The sequence below is a fragment of the Aegilops tauschii genome, chromosome 3 (assembly GCF_002575655.3).
Source record: "Aegilops tauschii subsp. strangulata cultivar AL8/78 chromosome 3, Aet v6.0, whole genome shotgun sequence".
Classification (NCBI taxonomy): Eukaryota; Viridiplantae; Streptophyta; class Magnoliopsida; order Poales; family Poaceae; genus Aegilops; species Aegilops tauschii.
The window spans coordinates 131,253,157-131,280,216 of record NC_053037.3 but is presented as its reverse complement, the minus strand read 5'-3'; positions in this window follow the sequence as shown (position 1 = coordinate 131,280,216).

The following is a 27,060-nucleotide window of genomic DNA, read 5'->3' as shown; positions in this document are numbered from 1 at the left end:
GCTAAAATATAAAAGTAGGTGTTGTTATCGTGAAGTTAGAATATATTACTAAATATTATAAATAGCGAGTGTGGAATAATGATGGGTCGGTGTGCGGAATTGTCCTAGGCAATTGTTAACAAGACCGATAGTCGTCATTGCAATTTCATATGAGGGAGAGGCATAAGCTAACATACTTTCTCTTCTTGGATCATATGCACTTATGATTGGAACTCTAGCAAGCATCCGCAACTACTAAAGATCATTAAGGTAAAACCCAACCATAGCATTAAAGCATCAAGTCCTCTTTATTCCCATACGCAACAACCCCCTTACTCGGGTTTGTGTTTCAGTCACTCACCAACCCACTATAAGCGAATCATGAACGTATTGCAACACCCTACAGCGGGAGTCCCTCACGCTTGCGCGACACAGAGGGCACCATAGGACAGCACCAAAATAAAACATACAACTCGTACCAATCTAGATCATCAATCAACCCAAAGACAAAGGATATCTACTCAAAACATCATAGGATGGCAACACACCATTGGATCATAATATGTGGCATAAAGCACCATGTTCAAGTAGGGATTACAGCGGGGTGCGGGAGAGTGGACAGCGTAAAAGAGATGAGGATGGTGATGATGATGGTGATGTTGATGAAGACGATCACCGCGGTGATGATTCCCCTCCCGATGGCTCTCCCGTGCCACCGAGAGAGAGGAGGAGAGGTTCTCCCCCTTGTGCTTCCTCCTCCATGGCCTCCCCCCTGGATGGGGAGAGGTTCTCCCTCTGGTCCTTGGCCTTCATGACGATGATGGCCCCTCCGGGATCCTCCTCCATGCCCTCTGGTGACGATGGCCCCCTCCGGCAGGGTGCCAGAGAGGGCCTAGATTGATTTCTCGTGGCTACAGAGGCTTGCGGCGGTGGAACTTCCGATCTAGGTTAATTCCCGAAGGTTTCTATATTTATAGGAGAAGTTGGCGTTGATTTCACGTCAGGGGGGCCTTCGAGGAGTCCATGAGGCACAGGGGCGCGCCCAGGGGGGTGGGCGCGCCCCCACCCTCGTGGGCCCCCCGGGACTCCCCTCCGGTAGATTTTTGCTCCAGTATTTTTCATATTTTCCAGAAAAATTCTCCATTGATTTTCATCGCATTCCGAGAACTTTTATTTCTGCACAAAAACAACACCATGGTAGTTCTGCTGAAAACAACGTCAGTCCGGGTTAGTTCTAATCAAATCATACCAAAATCATATAAAACTATTGTAAACATGGCATGAATACTTCATAAATTATAGATACGTTTGAGACGTATCAGCATCCCCAAGCTTAATTCCTGCTCGTCCTCGAGTAGGTAAATGATAAAAGAAATAATTTTTGAAGTGTGAATGCTAGCAAGTGCACAAGTTTGACCAATGATAATTTCAATCACCTTTTCTAGCATCATTATATGTCATAACAGTATCTCATCTCATAAAACTTTTCATGATCAAGTAACAAACTATTCAGATGTTAAAGTATAGATCATAAACTTTCCTGAAACTAACAAACTATATTTTTAGTCACCAAACAATTACAGTTCATCTTATTTTCAGGAAGGGTCTATGTCAGAGCTTTGATTTAGCAAACTCCACATACTCAACTATCATTTAATCTTTCAAAATTGCTAACACTCATGTGATATTTATGGGTTCAAAGTTTTAATCGGACACAGAGAAAGATAGGGGCTTATAGATTCGCCTCCCAACCTTTTACCTCAAGGGTAATGTCAACAATAATAGTTCATGATAACTTACATCCAATTGGATATATATATATATATCAGGATCTTTCCAACACAATGTGCTTGCCAAAGGATAAAATGTAAAAAGGAAAGGTGAAGACCACCGTGACTCTTGCATAAGGTAGAAGATAAAAGTAAAATATAGGCCCTTCGCAGAGGGAAGCAGAGGTTGTCATGCGATTTTAAGGTTGGATGCACAAAATCTTAATGCAAAAGAACATCACTTTATATTACCACATGTGATAGGGACCTTTATTATGCAGTCTATCGCTTTTATTGCTCCCATATCACAAGATCGTATAAAGCTTATTTTCTCCACACTAATAGATCATACGTATTTAGAGAGCAATTTTTATTGCAAGTACCGATGACAACTTACTTGAAGGATCTTACTCAATCCATAGGTAGGTATAATGGACTCTCATGGAAAAACTCATTTTAAGGGATATTCGGAAGCACAAGTAGTATCTCTACTTGGTGCAAAGAATTTGTCTAGCATGAGGGGGAAAGGCAAGCTCAGCATGTTGGATAATCCATGACAATATATTTTATTTCAGATATAAGAAAACATAACCCATTACGTTGTCTTCCTTGTCCAACATCAAACTTTTAGCATGTCATATTTTAATGAGTGCTCACAATTGCAAAAGATGTCCAGGATAGTATATTCATATGTGAAATCTCTCTTCCTTCAATATTCTTTCATGAATTGTTCAAGTGACAATTCTAAGTTTGCTAACTTTCAATAAGTTTACTACCTATACTTATTATGTGTGAAGTCATTACTCCCCATGTTATAAGCATATCAAACATATATAAATTCAGATTTATGACATTCAATTCATTCAACCATTTACTCATAGGATATATGTGAAGCACATGAGTAAATGACAAACTACTCCAAAAGATATAAGTGAAGAACACTGAGTAGTCAAATAATTAACTAGCCATGGGAGGATTATTTTTCATTCAATATTTCAGATCCAATGATTTTATCCAAACAGAAAGTAAAATTTAAAACATGCTCCAAGCAAAACACATATCATGTGACGAATAAAAATATAGCTTCGAGTAAGGTATACCGATAGTTTTGAAGACGAAAGAGGGGATGCCTTCCGGGGCATCCCCAAGCTTAGGCACTTGAGTATTCCTTGAATATTACCTTGGGGTGCCTTGGGTATCCCCAATCTTAGGGTCTTTCCACTCCTTATTCTCCTCATAGCAATATCTCACCCAAAGCTTGAAAACTTCAATCACACAAAACTTAACAGAACTTCGTGAGATAGGTTAGTATGATAAAGAGTAAACCATTCACTTTGGTACTGTAAAAGATAAAGTTCATAATTGTTCTCAAACAATTCCTACTGTACTATATCATTTCTACAATTTATGTTGAGAAATATAAGCCATAGAAACTAAAAAACATGCAAACTATGCAATGAAAACAGAATCTGTCAGAAACAGAACAGTCTGTAATGATCTGAACAGCAACCATACTTCTGCTACTCCAAAAATTATGAAATAAATTGGTGGACGTGAGGAATTTGTCTATTAATCTTCTTCAAAAAGAATCAACTCAAAATAACTCTTCTTTAAAACATGACAGCTAATCTCGTGAGCACAAAGTTTCTGTTTTTACAGCAAGATCACATTAACTTTCACCCAAGTCTTCCCAAAGGTCTTACTTGGCACTTTATTGAAACAAAAGCTATAAAACATGATTACTAAAGTAGCTTAATCATGTAATCACACAAAAACAGTAAGGGTAAATATTGCGTTGTCTCCCAACAAGCGCTTTTCTTTAACGCCTTTTAGCTAGGCATGATGATTTCAATGATGCTCTCATAAAAGATAAGAAAGAAACATAAAGAGAGCATCATGAAGAATATGACTAGCACATTTAAATCTAACCCACTTCATATGCCTAGGGATTTTGTGAGCACCCAATTTATAGGAACAAGAATCAACTAGCATAGGAAGGCAAAACAAGTATAACTTCAAAACTTGAAGCACATAGAGAGGAAACTTGATAATATTGCAACTCCTACAAGCATGTATTCCTCCCTCATAATAATTTTCAGTAGCATCATGAATTAGTTCAACAATATAACCATCACATAAAGCATTCTTTTCATGATCTACAAGCATAGAAATTTTACTACTCTCCACATAAGCAAAATTCTCCTCATTCGGAATAGTGGGAGCAAACTTCTTTTAAATCCACTTTAGATGATAGTATTATTCATACTCCAAAATATATAAGTGAAGTTCATGGAGTATTCTAGGATTAATATAGACTAACCAACATCCAAGCTCAAAATATATAAGTGAAGCACACGAAGCATTCTATAAAACCATACTCAAAAGATTTAAGTGAAGCACAAAGATCAATTCTACAAGATCATACTTAAAAGATATAAGTGAAGCACATGAAGCATTCTATAAATCAATGAAGGCTATCTCATACTAGCGTGGTTCTTAAAGAAAAAGAAAAACACAAAGGACACAAATCATGTGGACAAAACAAAAACCGAGGTATACTGATAATTGTTGAAGAAGAAAGATGGGATGCCAACCGGGGCATCCCCAAGCTTAGATGCTGGAGTATCCTTGGAATATTTACTTGGGGTGCCTTGGGCATCCCCAAGCTTGAACTCTTGCCTCTCTTTATTCTTCTCACATCAGTAACTCCTCGTTCTTCGAACACTTCATCCATAAAAACTTAACAAAAACTTTGCGAGATCCGTTAGTATACTAAAGCAAATCACTACCTTTAGGTACTGTTGCAAACTCACTCCAATTTCATATTAACACTTTATCTACTATATTCCAACTTCACCATGGTTCATACCCCCCGATACTACCCATAGATTCATCAAAATAAGCGATCAACACATAGAAAACAGAATCTGTCAAAAACAGGACGGTCTGTAGTAATCTGGAAGTTTAGTAAACTTCTGTAACTCCAAAAATTATGAAATAAATTTGAAAAATTTGAAAAATTTGTACAGAAGTAAAGTACAAAAAGTTTCAGACCCATTTGACTTTCCAGTAAAAAATGTAAAATCACGCGCTACAGCCAAAGTTTCTGTTTTTGTTCTGCACATAGTAAACAAGCAATCTAATCATCCTAAAACAGAAGCTTGGCACATTATTTTTATAATACAATGGATATACACAAGGGGATAATTATTTACAGAGAAACTTCCATGAAATTTTTTCGTGAGCTTGAACACAAGTGCTCAAGGTCGACCCTCACTTCTTCAATGCATAACTTTCCAATCACTTCTCTTTTTTGAAAAACTTTTTAGGCATGAGAGGCAAGTAATTTTTTTTGTATTTTCATTCTTTTATTTTTTTTGCATGTTTCACCCACAACTAAACAGAAACAAAAAGGAAAAACAAAATCTACTTAGTGGAGAAAGCAAACAAGCACACACGAGAATATCAACCCCATGCTATTGCTCCCCGGCAACGGCGCCAGAAAAGAGCTTGATAATCCCCAAGTGCAGGGAATCATCGTAGCAATTTCCAAAGGTGGAAGTGATAAGTATGGAGTGTCGAACCCACAAGGAGCTAATGGTAAGATCAATATTCTCTCAAGCCCTATCTGCCACTGATACGACTCTATGTGCATCGAACGTTTGCTTCCAACTAGAAACGAGAAATAAAACTACGTTGTGCGTATGAAGAGGATAACTTTGCATGGTATCGGAGAGCTAAAATATAAAAGTAGGTGTTGTTATCGTGAAGTTAGAATATATTACTAAATATTATAAATAGCGAGTGTGGAATAATGATGGGTCGGTGTGCGGAATTGTCCTAGGCAATTGTTAACAAGACCGATAGTCGTCATTGCAATTTCATATGAGGGAGAGGCATAAGCTAACATACTTTCTCTTCTTGGATCATATGCACTTATGATTGGAACTCTAGCAAGCATCCGCAACTACTAAAGATCATTAAGGTAAAACCCAACCATAGCATTAAAGCATCAAGTCCTCTTTATTCCCATACGCAACAACCCCCTTACTCGGGTTTGTGTTTCAGTCACTCACCAACCCACTATAAGCGAATCATGAACGTATTGCAACACCCTACAGCGGGAGTCCCTCACGCTTGCGCGACACAGAGGGCACCATAGGACAGCACCAAAATAAAACATACAACTCGTACCAATCTAGATCATCAATCAACCCAAAGACAAAGGATATCTACTCAAAACATCATAGGATGGCAACACACCATTGGATCATAATATGTGGCATAAAGCACCATGTTCAAGTAGGGATTACAGCGGGGTGCGGGAGAGTGGACCGCGTAAAAGAGATGAGGATGGTGATGATGATGGTGATGTTGATGAAGACGATCACCGCGGTGATGATTCCCCTCCCGATGGCTCTCCGGTGCCACCGAGAGAGAGGAGGAGAGGTTCTCCCCCTTGTGCTTCCTCCTCCATGGCCTCCCCCCTGGATGGGGAGAGGTTCTCCCTCTGGTCCTTGGCCTTCATGACGATGATGGCCCCTCCGGGATCCTCCTCCATGCCCTCTGGTGATGATGGCCCCCTCCGGCAGGGTGCCAGAGAGGGCCTAGATTGATTTCTCGTGGCTACAGAGGCTTGCAGCGGTGGAACTTCCGATCTAGGTTAATTCCCGAAGGTTTCTATATTTATAGGAGAAGTTGGCGTTGATTTCACGTCAGGGGGGCCTTCGAGGAGTCCACGAGGAACAGGGGCGCGCCCAGGGGGGTGGGCGCGCCCCCACCCTCGTGGGCCCCCCGGGACTCCCCTCCGGTAGATTTTTGCTCCAGTATTTTTCATATTTTCTAGAAAAATTCTCCATTGATTTTCATCGCATTCCGAGAACTTTTATTTCTGCACAAAAACAACACCACGGTAGTTCTGCTGAAAACAGCGTCAGTCTAGGTTAGTTCTAATCAAATCATACCAAAATCATATAAAACTATTGTAAACATGGCATGAATACTTCATAAATTATTGATACGTTGGAGACGTATCAACCACCGCCGTGCTTGGCAGCGCCCCCAGGCCATCCCTTTAATCCCGGACGACCTCCAGATCGGGCGCCAGCAACTCTAGGCCCCACACGCCCCTAAGATAAACACCGAGGCGTTGCTTCCCTGGTGTAAGAGGCAGACTAGCGCCTGTTACACCGGGGAATGCTTCCGTTAATTGGGAATTAACTGACCAGGAATTGAAATCCAGGGGGCGACAGACCTCTAGCTAAGGTGAAATAGTATATGAGGGGAAACCTTGTGCATCGCGAGTTACTAGGAACATCTAGTATCAAGAAGAAGCGGTCAACTAGTGTCTTCTGTGGGATGAATACCGTGCAAGCAGACACGTAAGATTTGCACGAATAAGGGAAGAGGAGTACCATTTCCGTTTGCCAGTGAGGTCGCCTCCATATGTCGCGCCGATGTTCTTCTTTTTGCCGGGGAAACCGATGTTTTGGAGAAGGGTGCAGGCTTGGGCGAACCCATGACCAAATTGTTGTCTGTGTTGCCGTGGCCGTATGTCAGCGGAGGGGAAGCATATCCGAGGCGGCGAAGGACGGCGTAGCAGGAACAACTTTGGTGCGGTGGACGGTGGCGAAGTTGGACCGACAGCAGTGAGGCGCAGGACGGCGTGGTTGAACTAGCTCGGGTACGGACGGCTCGGGCTCGGCTTCAACTACTAGCCATGGAGGGCGTTGCGGTTGTGGTTGCGGTGGAGGACGACGTCGGGGTATCGGCTCCGGCGTGATGGAGGAGGGCGGCGGTTGATGGGTGGGATGGGGTGGCGGACGGAGGACGCCAGGGTTTTGCGGCTAGTGGAGAGGTAGTTTTGGTGCCCATGGAGTATGAATGGGGAATCGTACGAGGGGGGGGGGGAGCTAAGGGAGAACCCTGTTTCGGTCTGGGACACGCTTGTTTTTGGATTTTTTGAACAGATGGGACGTGCTTGTTTGAAATTTGGGGAAAGTACAAACTTTGCCCCCTCTTAAATTTCGGACCTACTGCGGGTCGGGGGTAGGATGGTAATCCCAGACGTCCCAAATAGTGGGCGGGAGCGATTTCGGCCGCGCGCATGTGTGCTTAGGCGGCCATTGTGTATGAATGTTTTTCGGAGGCGGTTGCGTGGCGTCTAGATGAAGCTACAAACCTACCCCGGTTTGGATCTTTGGACGTCGGGCCGGTAGGTTTCACGGGTCGGAGTTAGAAAAGTAATTTCCTTCTACTACCAAACATTGGTCTCATGCGGTTTCGGGCGAGTAGAGGCTCTTTTGGCGCTTCGTTCGAAATTTTGAAACAGAAGCATTCACGTTTAGAGTACTCTTGAACTTTGAGGATTGACCTAAATAGACAACGTTAAATTTGACCTTGTATGTTTGACAACCTCATTAAATTATCCGCTTCTTTTTGAAATTTTGACACTTGAAAATCCTATAACTACAATTATTTTGGAATGGAGGAGCTAAATTTGAATCTATTTTGTACACGACTATATATGCTAGTATGTACAAAATCGATTGGTGCCCCCATAATTTAGGTATGATTTACAAATGCCATGATATCGAATTCAAATAATTGAATGGACTTCATGTTGAATTCGATTTTTTAATCACCTTAAGTTGAATTCAAATGTATGCTAGTTCATAGCTAGCTATTTATAATGTTCATTGTGTAACTTTTGTATGTATAATGTGCTTTACACACACAACATGAACTATACTCACGTTTATATTCGATTGCTAAAGCGATGCATTGTCTGGAGTTCAAAATACTAACTATGTGGATCAATTATGTCGATTAATAACATAGACATGCTCAAATTCGATAGAATCTAGATGTCTGATGGATCAATGACCGTTCCTTACGCGAATTGCAAATATCATGATTCCATCCTAATATTTGGATACAATTTATATCTTTAATCAATGTGTACATCAGTCTTTTACGTGTAGTTTCAGTCTCCATCGGTGGTCTCTCACACATGCTCACACACTCTCTCCCGAGGTGTCTTTCTCACAGGCATCCTCTTGATATAACCCTCCCTCCCTCTCGTAACCATTTACAACTATTTTCACTAACCTTTATCACAAGCACTCTTCCTCTCACAAGCATACACACGCACAATCCCCATCGACCCTTTCTATATACATATACCTGCCTACGTGTCTCATGTACGCACATTATCTTTAGGCCTGTCTCTCACGCATTGTCTCACACCTCTCTTCCTAATCGACGAGTATGATTCTAGCAGAGCATTCTGTAGGATGCCCCTTAAAGTTAGGTTGGATGAATAGTAATATCAGAGATAAGGGGCACCTTAGTCCGAGAACCTAGGGTAACAAATCCTAGCCGGCTTTGTCAGTGGACACAGAGTCCTTCACAATTCTGCTATCTTTGTCTTGTACGACTAGTCGTCCATGGGTCTCCCTAAATGCGTCACGGGGCGACCAATGTGGCGCAGGGCGGAACCGAACCAAGAGCCTCACCTCGACCCACCTGACCTCACGCGGTGACACACCCTCTGCCCCCAGGTCTCGTTATCTTCTCACACCCACACATACCAACACAAACACCACACAAAAAAAATTCTCCTCGTGCCTCTATCCCCTCCCTCCTTGCATATACACACTCAAGGGAATCTTTCGCCGTGACATCATATTTGTCTTTCTCTCTCTCTAGACCTCTCTCATTTCTCGTGTTGTCTCTCCCACACCCCCTCCCCCCACCGGCCCCTCTATCCATGCATCTCTCGAATACGTAATACACACATATACCTCTCTAGGCCCTGCCAAATACATCAACTACACATTCACACATGTTACATCACGTACCCCATTGATCTAAAAAGCCCTCTCTTCATGTTTATTTCGCATACAACATTCCTTTTGAATAAAGTGTGGCCATTTTTTTAGAATTTCTAAATATATACCACATTACAAAGTTATATGGAGGAGTATGAACGTTAATTTGCATTGCATGGTGCCCACAATGATATTTATTCCGCACTGTGAATTTTTATATTTTTATACTATGTATAAAGTTAGTCATAATAAAGAGAAACGAAGAGCATCCCTTTCTCCATCGCATACACCCCCTCTACGCCCCTTTCACGTACGCACACAAACTATCTCCAGGTCCTCTAAAAGTAAGCCCCAACACATTCACGCATGTTTCATCTTTTTCTCGCGATACATACAGTGACGATCATTGTATTTGAAGCGAAAGCACGATACGTACATTGGACTTCAGAATCCACTCATTACGGTCACCATTTATGTTTTGTGGTCACTGGTACGCGTCGGTCCTAAAGAAACAGTTTTTAACCCCTTTCCGCGACGGCATTTGGAACCGTCGCCAAGTGAGTGTGGGCGATAGGGGGGTCCTTCCCACACGACCCAGACACCGTCGGGGATAGGGCCTCTACAGTACTCCTACTCGTTTCTGCTCGCATTGCCATCGCAGTCGGTATTCTGTGGTGCTACGTTTACGATGTGCGACCCATCACAAACGGTTCACTATTATAGAACGTGTATGATGCGCGGCCCATCACAAACGATTCACCGTTGAGAAGATTAGCTAATCGTCGTACGAGTGTCGGACAGGATTACGAAACGTCGGACCGTCGTAACATCGCCGTACACGACAACTATCGCACACGCTATTCTGTGGTGCAACATTTATGATGCATACTTCATCAGAAACAGTTCATGGTTGCGAACTGTGTACGATAAGGCAACTAACACGGACGTTTAGTTTGCCCGCGCCATTTGTGATATTGTCTGACATCGCACACGCTTTGCAAACGGCAATTTGTGCATGCTTGCACATGTTTCCTCTGTGTGAACCGTCTACGATTATGGTGCATATCACAAACCTTTGTGTTTTACTAACCGTGTGTGCCGTAACAACCTAGAGAGCGTAATTTCACCGTAATTTAATTGCTGCTTTTCCAAATTGTACCGGATTTGGATTTGAATTTGAGTTTGAATGTATGCTACAACTTTATTCATATCCATCAGGTTCAAACAACCAATGCATTATTCGATTCATAGGTACATATGTTCAAGAATTACATAAGAACCAAATAAAGAATGATGAACCACAGTTGTATACTTGTACTATTAAAGACGGTAAAGAAAGAGGCAAAATATATTCTGGTTGCTGAACAAGGTGAAGCGGAATGCCCATATTGTGGCCTCCTCCATGTAGAAGGCACGCACGACTCTAGTCCAACCCTTTGTGATGGCCGACCGCCCATCCTTCACGGTCTTCATGAAAACATCTAGATAATCATCGTGTTCTGGTAGAAATACTTTAACCTTTGCATGCCCACCAATCATGTAGTTTGAGAGGTAATCTTGAGTAAACTGCTTTGGCAACCACTGCAAAGGAAAAAGATTCAGACATTGTCATCTAACACAACTCATTATGGGCAGTAAAAAGAAGGCTGAAGAGTTCTTACTTACCATCCCGCAGTTCGCTGTTGTCTTGGATAAAGTGTAAACAAATAGTTTAATTGCCATCTTTGGACCCATTTTACTAACAATCTTTATCAGCTTCCTCACTTGATGCTGGTTCATCGATATCTCATTGCCCCATACGCAGAAAGGGTCGAAACATGGATCTTTACCAATGACATATGTACCTAAAAGCACCAAGTTAATATTAGAAGCTAAACAACAATTACACAATGATGTAGTACAACACTCTTTTATAATATGTCTATATACATCCGTATGTGGTAGTCCATTTGAAATCTCTAAAAAGACAAGTATTTTGGAACGGAGGGAGTATCTTATAACATCCAATATACTCACATATTAGATGAATTAACATCTTATATTATGGGACGGAAGGAGTTTGTTCATTCTTACAAATTATCGGCTGATTAACTGCTGTTGTATCCATGGGTTACAGTTAGTTTGAGCTAGTTCGGGCTCAAATAGCCCTACAGTATATCTAAACATGAGGGCTAGTTTGAGCTAGTTGCATCTATAACCCACCCAAAAAAACTATCCAACCCAAGAGGTGCTAATTGGAGCTAGTTCTCCTAGTGCATTTATTGTCAATCTAACCCTGCCATCCAAACAACTCTTTGGATGGAGTTAGTTCAGAGTTAGTAATGAGCTAGAAACTAACTCTAACCTCTAGCTAAGTTGAGTATCCAAACAGGGCTATGTTGTTGCTGTTGTTGTTGCTGCTGCTCTTCTACGTATATCTAGACATCTTTAGAACATTAATGTAACACTCTTCCTTGTTGCTATGTAGCCTAGGATTGCATATTTAGACATTAAGTACAGTGCATGTTGCTATGTAGCCTCAGATATATTACATATGGCCCTAGTTAACCTAAGGAAAAATGGGTTGCAGATATATTTAGTTAAAAGTCCGATTCACCGATTAGCCCCTTATCAGTCGCCGGCCTATATGGTACCAGCTACCGATATCCTGAACAGTGAGCAGATATAAGCCATGGGATGAAACTAACCTAGATGGAAAACATCAGTCGTTCCCAAAATTGTCCCGTGTAGGTACATCGAGAAGCATGTTAAGCACAACAGGCTAAACATCAACCAAAATTATACATGGCAGACAAAATAATCTCCAAAAGATAGCTTCAGTGTGCAGGTTTAAGCACGCTAGTAAAGCAAAACAAGTGGAAAGGTGTGCTAACTGCAACAGGCCTAACATTTAACAACAAGCAAACATAGTCATTCAAACTGGTATTGTGCCTGTCTAAGTACACTGGTTATGGCTAAATAAAAATGGAAAGGCGTGTTAACTACAAGATGCGGCAACCAAATGTAGTCATTCATAGTGGTATTGTTGAAACTGGTACTGATGAAATTGAACTGCACAGTTCATACTTGCACATATAGAACATCATGTTGTGAATAACTGGAATAAACAAGGCATACTACGAACAACCAAAGATAGCATTTGAAACTGAACATATGCTAACTACAAACAACCGAACAATAAAAAAAAATAAAATTAAAAGAGGCATATGCTAGCTATAACAGGCTTAACAACAAGCAAATATATGCATTCCTATCGGTATGTTTAAAACTGGATTGATGAAATGTACGGCACAGTAAATAATTGCACATATAGAGCATCACATTGTGAACAACTGAAATAAACAAGGCATACTGCAAACAACCAGATATGTCAATTGAAACTGGACATATTCTCACTACACTACAAAAAGGACTCGACAAAACAAGTCATGGGTTTCCCCCTGTGAAGAGGCACGACAAAACAAATCATGGGTTTCCTCACTTGTCACAGATGGGCTCATTCCCGTGGGAAGAGCACGGACCCTGGATGCGCTCCATGTTGTCGCAGATGGGCTCCTTCCCCTTGGAAGAGCACGACTGTAGGGTGCCCTCCCTGATGTCGCAGACGGGCGCTTTCCCCTTGGAAGAGCAGATGGGATCTTTCCCGTTGGAAGAGCCGTAGAGGGTGCCCTCATCGTGGTCGCCGTCGATGAGGTCTGACTTGGAAGCTGTGGATCCCAAGCCAGCGTCGCAGAATGTGTCCTTTAGAAATGACAAAAGGGGCTCGATGGCGATGTAGAATGGCAAATTGTTGACAGTGAGCCAGAGGCGATCAGCGGCGGGGCCATGGATGATATTGACGGCGGTTGAATCCGAGGGGTTGGGGGTGGGCCACTTAACCTGTGACACAGCCCGCCTCAGGCCGTCGCTGTCGATGACCTCGATGTCATAGCCGGCGGCCGAGACATGCCCGCATACTCTAGCCCGCTGCTTGAGTGCCTGCCGCCAGTAATGGTCGTCAGCTTCCTCGGCGACGTCGGGCGAAGAGACCGCTATACACCTCTTTTGGGCCAGTCGCTCCTCGAGCTCCATGGGAAGCGTAGCCGGGCTTAGGCTGCGACGCTCTGGAGTGGGGGATGGGGATCTGTGGGAAAGGGGGCGTTTGGCAGGCGTCATCTAAGAAACTCAGGGCGGCCTGGGTATGGAGATCGGTGGGTAAGCTGCACGGGCAAACCGGTAGATGTTGACAATGGAGGCCTTGCGGCGGCAGCGCTGGCGGCAGGGACCTTGCTAGGGTTTCGAGCGAGGGAGGGTGTGTGTGTGTGCGCACGCCCGAGGAGGTTTTGGTGTGTGTGTGTGTGGAGGGGGGGGGGGGGGCGGTGTTTGAGGAAATGACGCGGGTACTGAAAATTTTACTACGCGGGAGTCAAACGCGGGAGTGAAATGCCGGGCTATCGAAAATTTTGATGATAGTGCATTGCACACGGTCCGGAGATAACAACCGTGTGTTATGAAACAGAAAAACCCTCGAGGCGGGCAGATATTTTCTAGGGATGCAGGCGGGATTGGGAACAAGAAACATCGCACACAGTCCGGAGATAACAACCGTGTGTTATGAAATAGAAAAACCCTCAAGGCGGGTAGATATTTTCTAGGGATGCAGGCGGGATTGGGAACAAGAAACATCGCACACGGTCCGGAGACAACAACCGTGTGTTATGAAACAGAAAAACCCTCGAGGCGGGCAGATATTTTTGAGAGGGGGAGCCTCGTGGAGCCCAATGTACTGTGCGGATGTGTGTGTGACAGGTGCACCAGCGTGGCACACGGTTAGTTTGAGTGAACCGTGTCTGTTGCGTCATCCGACTTGTCTAGTGTTCATAAATTTGGCAAAAAATGACGCGGGAGAGGGTCAGAACACAAACACACTTGTTGTGGACCAAATTATGTATCAAAAGGGTGGTTTGATTTTCAAATACCAAATGCAACTTCAATGTGGCACCTCTCTCACAAAGCGCACGGTATTGCTTGCCCCCACCCCCCTCGTGTCGGCACGAAGGGAATCCTAAGCTATGAATGCATGCCCCCCAACCGAGGTTCACCTAGCAAAGTGCGAAGTAGCTAGCAGCCCCCCTCGTGTCGGCACGAAGGGAATCCTAAGATATGAATGCATGCCCCCTCCCCCCCAACCGAGGTTCACCTAGCAAAGTGTGAAGTAGCTAGCAGCCCCCACCCACCTCGTGTCGCCACAAAGGGAATCCTAATTAAGCTATGAATGCATGCCCCCCAACCGAGGTTCACCTAGCAAAGTGCGAAGTAGCAACCCCCCCACACACTTTCAGTCGACGGGCCAGAGAGGCATATATCTCACCAAGATGGATCGTAAAACGGACCAAGAATAATCCACCTTGGTCGTACAACCTCTCTCTTGTTGTTGGTCAAAGTGATGGCCGTCCATGCGACCCCGGAGATGGGCTAGCTCACCAATAATCACGCAAGTAGCTAGTCCCCGAAGACAACCACTGCATGCGTGTGGCCCAAACATATGTATGGAGAGGTGTGTTTTTGAGTAACAATGGAACAACTTTGATGTGGCACCATGATTTCGAACTAGAAATCCCCACACTGAGTGAGGTTTAGGTTGACGATGCATATGTATGTTACACCACACTTCAAGCCAACAACGGGGATTCATGCATGCATGCGTGCATAGTATATGCGCTCAAACTTAATTAGGTCTGAATCTCACCATGACCTATACTACGATAACACAAACCAAATGAAGAATCCGCCATGGTAACCTATCTTGTTGTTGGTCAAGGTGATCATGGATGTCCATGCGGGCCCACGAATATATAGGCTTGTCGTTGATAACCACGCGAGGGAGTGTATCGTTCGAAGACAACCACTACATGCATATGTATGGAGGTGATGCGTGCATGCATGTTTGAATACACAACATTGATGTGGTGCGTGTGTCAAAAATCGTACACTAGCTCCCCACACAGAGCGAGATCGGTTCATCATGTGTCGTTGTACTAGCCACTTCGACTCGATGGGAGGGATTCATGCGTACACATGCATGTGTGTGTGCTCAAACTGTATCATGCATGTCATCCCAGAGCAAAAATAATAATCCCCTCCTAAGTCAAATTAATCTCTCTTGTTGTCAGGCAAAAAGTAGTGATGGACCAAGCGGGCCCACAGAGGGAGAGCATCAATATCGCTGACAACTGCTTAAATGGGTGCGAGAGGACAACCACCACCGCTTTGCATGTGGGCCAAACATATATATGTTGAATACCCAAAATGCACAACTTTGATGTGCCACATGCCTCAAAAACCGTAAACCATGCACCCACACAGAACGAGGTTCATATCAAGCGTACTACATATGATGGTCCCCTTCCCCCCTCTTCACCGCATACTATATGCTCCTGCCGTAATATATGTACAACCCAAAAGAATCCTCATCGATGGTGAAATTAATTAACCTCTCCCGATGTAGGTCAAAGTGATGCATGCATGCATCGACGATGGCCTCGTGGGCCCACAGATGGAAGCGTCACACGTGAGTGTCCTAGCTAGGATATGCATGTGGACCAAAAAGGTGTTGTGTGATGTTTGAATAACCAATTTCACAAGTTTGATGTGGCATGTGCCTCGGTAACCAAAAAGTCCCGACACTGAGTGAGGTGTACTTGTTCACGGACGCGTACGTATAGTATATATGCTAGTCCCCTCCCACCTCTTCGACGCGTACTATATACCACCATAACACAAACAAAAAAGATTCTACCTTGCTGGTCAAATTAACCTCACTGCCGGTTGTTCGTCAAAGTGATGGACGACGACCTCGCGGGCCCACAGAAAGCGTCACACGCGAGTATCAAGTGTCATGTAGGATGATACATCTCCAACGTATCTATAATTTTTTATTGTTCCATGCTATTATATATTCTGTTTTGGATGTTTAATGGGCTTTATTATACACTTTTATATTATTTTTGGGACTAACCTACTAACCCAAGGCCCAGTGCAAATTGCTGTTTTTTTGCCTATTTCAGTGTTTCGCAGAAAAGGAATATCAAACAGAGTCCAAACGGAATGAAACCTTCGGGAGCGTGATTTTTGGAACAAACGTGATCCAGAGGACTTGGAGTGGACGTCAAGAAATCAACGAGGAGGCCACGACGCAGGGAGGCGCGCCTGCCCCCTGGGCGCGCCCCCACCCTCGTGGGCCCCTCATGGCTCCATCGACCTACTTCTTCCTCCTGTATATACCCATGTACCCCGAAACCATCGAGGAGCACCACGAAACCCTATTTCCACCGCCGCAACCTTTTGTACCCGTGAGATCCCATCTTCGGGCCTTTTCCGGTGCTCCGTCGGAGGGGGAATCGATCACGGAGGGCTTCTACATCAACTCCATAGCCTCTCCAATGATGTGTGAGTAGTTTACCACAGACCTTCGGGTCCATAGTTTATTAGCTAGATGGCTTCTTCTCTCTCTTTGGATCTCAATACAAAGTTCTCCTCGATCTTCTTGGAGATCTATTCGATGTAACTCTTTTTGCGGTGTGTTTGTCGAGATTCGATGAATTGTGGGTTTATGATCAAGTTTATCTATGAACAATATTTGAATCTTCTATGAATTCTTTTATGTATGATTGGTTATCTTTGCAAGTCTCTTCGAATTACCAGTTTGGTTTGGCCTACTAGATTGATCTTTCTTGCAATGGGAGAAGTGCTTAGCTTTGGGTTCAATCTTGCATTGCTGGATCCCAGTGACAGTAGGGGAAACGACAGGTATTGTATTGTTGCCATCGAGGATAAAAAGATGGGGTTTATATCATATTGCTTGAGTTTATCCCTCTACATCATGTCATCTTGCCTAATGCGTTACTATGTTCTTATGAACTAAATACTCTAGATGCATGCTGGATAGCGGTCGATGTGTGGAGTAATAGTAGTAGATGCAGGCAGGAGTCGGTCTACTTGTCACGGACGTGATGCCTATATACATGATCATGCCTAGATATTCTCATAATTATGCACTTTTCTATCAATTGCTCGACATTAATTTGTTCACCCACCGTAATACTTATGCTATCTTGAGAGAAGCCACTAGTGAAACCTATGGCCCCCGGGTCTATTTTCCATCATATTAATCTCCCGTCAACTAGCTACTTCTGGCGCCGTTTATTTTGCAATCTTTACTTTTAATCTTTATCATAAAAATACCAAAAATATTATCTTATCATCTCTATCAGATCTCACTTTTGCAAGTGGCCGTGAAGGGATTGACAACCCCTTTATCGCGTTGGTTGCAAGGTTCTTATTTGTTTGTGTAGGTACGAGGGACTTGCGTGTGGCCTCCTACTGGATTGATACCTTGGTTCTCAAAAACTGAGGGAAATACTTACGCTACTTTGCTGCATCACCCTTTCCTCTTCGTGGGAAAACCAACGCATGCTCAAGAGGTAGCAAGAAGGATTTCTGGCACCGTTGCCGGGGAGTCTACGCTCAAGTCAAGACATACCAAGTACCCATCACAAACTCTTATCCCTCGCATTACATTATTTGCCATTTGCCTCTCGTTTTCCTCTCCCCCACTTCACCCTTGCCGTTTTATTCGCCCTCTCTTTCCGTTCGCCTCTTTTTCACTTGCTTCTTGTTTGCTCGTGTGTTGGATTGTTTGCTTGTCATGATGGCTCAAGATAATACTAAATTGTGTGACTTTGCCAATACCAACAACAATGATTTTCTTAGCACTCCGATTGCTCCTCTTACCGATGCTGAATCTTGTGAAATTAATGCTGATTTGCTGAATCTTGGCATGAAAGATCAATTCGCCGGCCTTCCTAGTGAAGATGCCGCTACCCATTTAAACAACTTTGTTGATTTGTGTGATATGCAAAAGAAGAAAGATGTGGACAATGATATTGTCAAATTGAAGCTATTTCCTTTTTCGCTTAGAGATCGTGCTAAAACTTGGTTTTCGTCTTTGCCTAAAAATAGTGTTGATTCATGGAATAAGTGCAAAGATGCTTTTATCTCTAAGTATTTTCCTCCCACTAAGATCATCTCTCTTAGAAACGGTATTATGAATTTTAAGCAACTTGATCATGAACATGTTGCACAAGCTTGGGAGAGAATGAAATTAATGATACGTAATTGCCCTACACATGGTTTGAATCTATGGATGATTATACTTTATGCCAGATTGAATTTTGCTTCTAGAAATCTTTTAGATTCGGCAGCGGGAGGCACTTTTATGGAAATCACTTTAGCAGAAGCTACTAAACTCTTAGATAATATTATGGTTAATTATTCTCAATGGCACACTGAAAGATCTACTAGTAAAAAGGTGCATGCAATTGAAGAGATTAATGTTTTGAGTGGAAAGATGGATGAACTTATGAAATTGTTTGCTAATAAGAGTGTTTCTTCTAATCCCAATGATATGCCTTTGTTTACTTTGATTGAGAATAATAATGAATCTATGGATGTGAATTTTGTTGGTAGGAATAATTGTGGAAACAACGCTTATAGAGGAAACTTTAATCCTAGGCCGTATCCTAGTAATTCCTCTAATAATTATGATAATTCCTACAACAACTCTTATGGAAATTTTAATAAGATGCCCTCTGATTTTGAGACTAGTGTTAAAGAATTTATGATTTCTCAAAAGAATTTCAATGCTTTGCTTGAAGAAAAATTGCCTAAGATTGATGAGTTGGCTAGGAACGTGGATAGAATTTCTCTTGATGTTGATTCTTTGAAACTTAGATCTATTCCACCTAAGCATGATATCAATGAGTCTCTCAAAGCCATGAGAATTTCCATTGATTAGTGCAAAGAAAGAACCGCTAGGATGCGTGCTAAAAAAGATTGCTTTGTGAAAGCGTGTTCTTCTAGTTTTCATGATAATAAGGATGAAGATATAAAAGTGATTGATGTGTCTCCTATTAAATCTTTGTTTTGAAATATGAATGTTGATAATGATGGGACTGGAGATGAGTCAACTTTAGTTAAAAGGCGTCCCAATGATTCGGAGTTTTTAGATCTTGATGCAAAAATTGGTAAAAGTGGGATTGAAGTGGTCAAAACTTTACATAGCAATGAACCCACTATTTTGGATTTCAAGGAATTTAATTAAGATAATTGTTCTTTAATAGATTGTATTTCCTTGTTTCAATCCGTGCTAAATTCTCCGCATGCTTATAGTCAAAATAAGGCTTTTACTAAACATATCATTGATGCTTTAATGCAATCTTATGAAGAAAAGCTTGAATTAGAAGTTTCTATCCCTAGAAAACTTTATGATGAGTGGGAACCTACTATTAAAATAAAAAATAAAAATCATGAATGCTATGCTTTGTGTGATTTGGGTGCTAGTGTTTCCACGATTCCAAAAACTTTGTGTGATATGTTACGTTTCCGTGAATTTGATGATTGTTATTTAAACTTGCACCTTGCGGATTCCACTATTAAGAAAACTATGGGAAGAATTAATGATGTTCTTATTGTTGCGAATAGGAATTATGTGCCTGTAGATTTCATTGTCCTTGATATAGATTGCAATCCTTCATGTCCTATTATTCTTGGTAGACCTTTCCTTAGAACGATTGGTGCAATTACCGATATGAAAGAAGGGAATATTAGATTCCAATTTCCGTTAAGGAAAGGCATGAAAACTTTCCTAGAAAGAAAATTAAATTACCTTATGAATCTATTATGAGAGCCACTTATGGATTGCATGCCAAAGATGATAATAACTAGATCTATCCTTACCGTTATGCCTAGCTAGGGGCGTTAAACGATAGCGCTTGTTGGGAGGCAACCCAATTTTATTTTTGTTTCTTGCTTTTTGGTTCTGTTTAGTAATAAATAATTCATCTAGATTCTGTTTAGATGTGGTTTTATGTTTTAATTAGTGTTTGTGCCAAGTAGAACCTTTGGGAAGACTTGGGTGAAGTCTTTTTGATCTTGCTGTAAAAAACAGAAACTTTAGCGCTCACGAGATTAGCTACAACTTTTTACTGGAGAGTGGTATTTAGTTGATTCTTTTTGCAGATGATTAATAAATAAATTACTCACGTCCAGCAATTTATTTTCGAATTTTTGGAGTTCCAGAAGTATGCGTTGGATACAGATTACTACAGACTGTTCTGTTTTTGATAGATTCTGTTTTTCGTGTGTTGTTTGCTTATTTTCATGCATCTATGGCTAGTATCGGAGGTTATGAACCATACAGAAGTTGGAATAAAGTAGGTTTAACACCAATATAAATAAAGAATGAGTTCATTACAGTACCTTGAAGTGGCGTTTTGTTTTCTTTCGCTAACGGAGCTCATGAGATTTTCTGTTAAGTTTTGTGTTGTGAAGTTTTCAAGTTTTGGGTAAAGATTTGATGGATTATGGAACAAGGAGTGGCAAGATCCTAAGCTTGGGGATTCCCAAGGCACCCCAAGGTAAAATACAAGGACAACCAAAAGCCTAAGCTTGGGGATGCCCCGGAAGGCATCCCCTCTTTTGTCTTCGTCCATTGGTAAATTTACTTGGAGCTATATTTTCATTCACCACATGATATGTGTTTTACTTGGAGCGTCTTGTATGTTTGAGTCTTTGCTTTTTAGTTCACCACAATCATCCTTGCTGTACACACCTTTTGGGAGAGACACACATTAATCAGAATTTATTAGAATACTCTATGTGCTTCACTTATATCTTTTGAGCTAAATAATTTTGCTCTAGTGCTTCACTTATATCTTTTAGAGCATGGTGGTGGTTTTATTTTATAGAAGTTGTTGATCTCTCATGCTTCACTTATATTATTTTGGGAGTCCTTTAGAACAGCATGGTAATTTGCTTTGGCTATAAAATTAGTCCTAATATGATAGGCATATCCAAGATGGATATAATAAAAACTTTCATATAAGTGCATTGAATACTAGGAGAAGTTTGATACTTGATGATTATTTTGAGATATGGAGATAGTGATATTAAAGTTGTGCTAGTTGAGTAGTTGTGAATTTGAGGAATACTTGTGTTGAAGTTTGCAAGTCCCGTAGCATGCACGTATGGTAAACGTTGTGTAACAAATTTGAAGCATGAGGTGTTCTTTGATTGTCATCCTTATGAGTGGCGGTCGGGGACGAGCGATGGTCTTTTCCTACCAATCTATCCCCCTAGGAGCATGCACGTAGTGCTTGGTTTTTGATGACTTGTAGATTTTGCAATAAGTATGTGAGTTCTTTATGACTAATGTTGAGTCCATGGATTATACACACTCTCAACCTTCCATCATTGCTAGCCTCTTTGGTACCGTGCATTGCCCTTTCTCACCTTGAGAGTTAGTGCAAACTTCGCCGGTGCATCCAAACCCCGTGATACGATACGGTCTATCACACATAAACCTCCTTATATCTTCCTCAAAACAGCCACCATACCTACCTATTATGGCATTTCCATAACCATTGCGAGATATATTGCCATGCAACTTTCCACCGTTTCGTTTATTATGGCATGCTTCATCATTGTCATATTGCCTTGCATGATCATGTAGTTGACATCGTATTTGTGGCAAAGCCACCATGCATATTATTTCATACAGGTCACTCTTGATTCATTGCCCATCCCGGTACACCGCCTGAGGCATTCATATAGAGTCATATCTTGTTCTAGTATCGAGTTGTAATCATTGAGTTGTAAATAAATAGAAGTGTGATGATCATCATTAATAGAGCATTGTCCCAAATAAAAAGAAAGAAAAAAAGAGAAAGTCCAAATAAAAAAGGAAAAGCCCAAAAAAGGAAAAAAAGAAATAAAAAGGGACAATGCTACTATCCTTTTTCCACACTTGTGCTTCAAAGTAGCACCATGATCTTTATGATAGAGAGTCTCTTGTTTTGTCACTTTCATATACTAGTGGGAATTTTTCATTGTAGAACTTGGCTTGTATATTCCAACAATGGGCTTCCTCAAATGCCCTAGGTCTTCGTGAGCAAGCAAGTTGGATGCACACCCACTTAGTTTCTTTTGTTGAGCTTTCATACATTTATAGCTCTAGTGCATCCGTTGCATGGCAATCCCTACTCCTTGCATTGACATCAATTGATGGGCATCTCCCTAGCCCGTTGATTAGCCTCGTCAATGTGAGACTTTCTCCTTTTTGTCTTCTCCACATAACCCCCATCATTATTCTATTCCACCCATAGTGCTATATCCATGGCTCACGCTCATGTATTGCGTGAAAGTTGAAAAAAGTTTGAGATTACTAAAGTATGAAACAATTGCTTGGCTTGTCATCGGGGTTGTGCATGATGAGAGCATTCTTGTGTGACGAAAATGGAGCATGACCGAACTATATGATTTTGTAGGGATGAACTTTCTTTGGCCATGTTATTTTGAGAAGACATGATTGCTTAGTTAGTATGCTTGAATATTATTATTTTTATGTCACTATTAAACTTTTATCTTGAATCTTTCGGATCTGAACATTCATGCCACAATAAAGAGAATCACATTGAAGATTATGTTAGGTAGCATTCCACATCAAAAATTCTGTTTTTGTCATTTACCTACTCGAGGACGAGCAGGAATTAAGCTTGGGGATGCTTGATACGTCTCCAACGTATCTATAATTTTTGATTGTTCCATGCTATTATATATTATGTTTTGGATGTTTAATGGGCTTTATTATACACTTCTATATTATTTTTGGGACTAACCTACTAACCCAAGGCCCAGTGCAAATTACTGTTCTTTTTGCCTATTTCAGTGTTTCGCAGAAAAGGAATATCAAACGGAGTCCAAACGGAATGAAACCTTTGGGAGCGTGATTTTTGGAACAAACGTGATCAGAGGACTTGGAGTGGACGTCAAGAAATCAACGAGGAGGCCCGAGGCAGGGAGGTGCGCCTGCCCCCTGGGTGCGCCCCCACCCTCGTGGGCCCACCGACCTACTTCTTCCTCCTATATATACCCATGTACCCCGAAACCATCGAGCAGCACCACGAAACCCTATTTCCACCGCCGCAACCTTCTATACCCATGAGATCCCATCTTGGGGCCTTTTCCGGCGCTCCGCCGGAGGGGGAATCAATCACGGAGGGCTTCTACATCAACACCATAGCCTCTCCGATGATGTGTGAGTAGTTTACCACACACCTTCGGGTCCATAGTTATTAGCCAGATGGCTTCTTCTCTCTCTTTGGATCTCAATACAAAGTTCTCCTCAATCTTCTTGGAGATCTATTCGATGTAACTCTTTTTGCGGTGTGTTTGTCGAGATCCGATGAATTGTGGGTTTATGATCAAGTTTATCTATGAACAATATTTGAATCTTCTCTGAATTATTTTATGTATGATTTGTTATCTTTGCAAGTCTCTTCGAATTATCAGTTTGGTTTGGCCTACTAGATTGATCTTTCTTGCAATGGGAGAAGTGCTTAGCTTTGGGTTCAATCTTGCGTTGCTCGATCCCAGTGACAGTAGGGGAAACGGCAGGTATTGTATTGTTGCCATCGAGGATAAAAAGATGGGGTTTATATCATATTGCTTGAGTTTATCCCTCTACATCATGTCATCTTGCCTAATGCGTACTCTGTTCTTATGAACTTAATACTCTAGACGCATGCTGGATAGCGGTCGATGTGTGGAGTAATAGTAGTAGATGCAGGCAGGAGCCGGTCTACTTGTCACGGACGTGATGCGTATATACATGATCATGCCTAGATATTCTCATAATTATGCACTTTTCTATCAATTGCTCGACAGTAATTTGTTCACCCACCGTAATACTTATGCTATCTTGAGAGAAGCCACTAGTGAAACCTATGGCCCCCGGGTCTATTTTCCATCATATTAATCTCCCGTCAACTAGCTACTTCTAGCGCCATTTATTTTGCAATCTTTACTTTTAATCTTTATCATAAAAATACCAAAAATATTATCTTATCATCTCTATCAGATCTCACTTTTGCAAGTGGACGTGAAGGGATTGACAACCCCTTTATCGCGTTGGTTGCAAGGTTCTTATTTGTTTGTGTAGGTACGAGGGACTTGCGTGTGGCCTCCTACTGGATTGATACCTTGGTTCTCAAAAACTAAGGGAAATACTTATGCTACTTTGCTGCATCACCCTTTCCTCTTCAAGGGAAAACCAACGCATGCTCAAGAGGTAGCATAGGACAACCATCGACTGCATGTGATCAAAACATTTATGTATGAAAGGGTTGTGTAATGTTTTAAATAATGATTTCACGACTCTGATGTGGCACCGGCCTGCGTAACAAAACGGCCAACCCACACAGTGGTTCACAACTCGTAGTGTACTGTGAGCCACCCGCCACCCCCAGACGCACACACCCACACACACACCACGAATCCACCGCAACTATGATGCATGTTAAATTAATTATCCCGCGGTGAACATACATGTTACCAAAGGAGGGGCGTTTAATTTCAAAAAAATCACAGAGATCATTAAGACGTTTTAGTACATTGATTGATTTTCTACGGGTATAATGTGCAAAAATCAAATTTGAGCTACATGCACACGTGATAGTGCACCTAAATGGATTGCAAAAACACATGTGTCTCACTGGTTGCATGTTTACTCCCCGTGCAACAAATTTCGAACATTGAGAATCTTGATTTTTAAATTCTAGTACATCCAAAACTTATTTGAAGTTCATGAAACTTATCGTGTTGTCATATGGACACCAATACAAAGTGGCATTGTACTTTTTTTGTCAAATTTGAGACCAGTTTTGATGTAATCTTTATCTAATTACAGACGGGAGATTATCAATAATTGGGAACCAATATCCCAAATGGATTATTTATTCAAACCATGAGCGTTAGACCAACAATGGATGCGGCCATGCTTCGGTTAAGCAATAAAGCGGTAGCATTAATCATCCAAATAGAAAAACAATATACGTGTCGCCGCGCGACCCGTGTGGCGTGCGAGCAGGCGTGAGTTGACGGGACGCATGCGAGCCGTCCGCCGCGCAGGCAGACGGGGAGGCATGCGTGCAGGTGTGTGAATTGACGGAGGCATGCTCGCCGCGCAGTGTCATCGGGAGGCGTGTGAGTAGCTGTGTGAAACTTTGGTAGGCATGCCAGCAGTCCGGTGCGCAGGCTCACCGGGAGGCGAGCGATCGGTTTGACTGCCGCCCGCCTCTCTCCTATAACTCCCACTACTCCATATTAATGGTGCGCCCGAGCGGCCGCACCCCCATCCTCGCTATGCACACACAATCCTCTCTCTCCGCTTGCATCCTCGACGCCGCTCTTAGTCCTCAAAGCCGTTAGTGTATGAGGATGCCGCCAAAGCGCCCCATCGGAGGGAGTGGCGACACCGGGGCTGCTAAAGCACCGGAGCACGGCGTGGAGATGGAGACAAAGGTTGCCGTCACGGCCAGCGAGTTATCGCTGCACCCTGACATCGTCGACGGCGTCGAGCTTCCACAGCCGGAGGCGGAGTTCCACACCGACTCCGACGTCCACTCCGGTGACGACTCCGATGACGGCGGACAGCTGGTTAGTCATCTATACCCATTTATGTGTCAAATAGATCATAGGGTTTCTCTGGTTACTCCTGCCTCCCCCTTTTTGGAATAGAAATTTTGTGGTTATGTTCTCCCAATCCATGAAATCTGAGTAAGTTTCGTTAGATCCGTGTAGTGTCACTGGTGCGCGTCGGTCCTAAACAAAAAATTTTTAACCCCTTTCTGCGACGGCCTTCGGAACCGTCGCCAAGTGAGTGTGTGCGATAGGGGGTCCTTCCCACACGACCCAGAAACCGTCGGGGATATGGAACAGTGATCCAGAGGCCTTCCAAAATGTAATCGTGTGCGATGCAGCACACACTAAATTCTTTCGCACATGTGGTATCGGTGATTAAGCGTTTCTAATGACGCAGTGAAACCATACGGTCTGTCGTAACAAACCATTTGGGAAACAGTATGTAAGGCACACGGGCCAACATATGAACTGTGTGTGATTTGTGCCCTATCGCACACAAGTTTTCTGCGTAACCCGTCTGCCATGCTAGACTCCATCACACACGTTTTCCAACAATTACCGTATGCGGTAATGTTCTATCACAAACGGTTTAGGAGCCCTTTCGCACACATACAAGTGCTGCAGACCATTTGTGATTTGTTAGGTATCACCGACGGTTGCCGCAAGAGTGACGTGTGCTTTTCGTTGGGGATCCCACACATTTCCTGAAAAAAATGCGACTGGGATTGTATTTTGCATTGGGCACGGTTTACTCCCAGTTCTCGTGTGCGATAACGCGTTATCATAAACGGTTCCAGAGAATCTACACACACGTAGTAGCACTGCGAATCGTTTGTGATCTGCTGTGTATCACCGACGGTTCCAATATGATTGACGTATGCTTTCCGATGTGGATCGCACACACTCATTTAGTTGAACCGTGTGCGGAGCAATTGCCAGGTTAAAACAAAAACATCCCATTT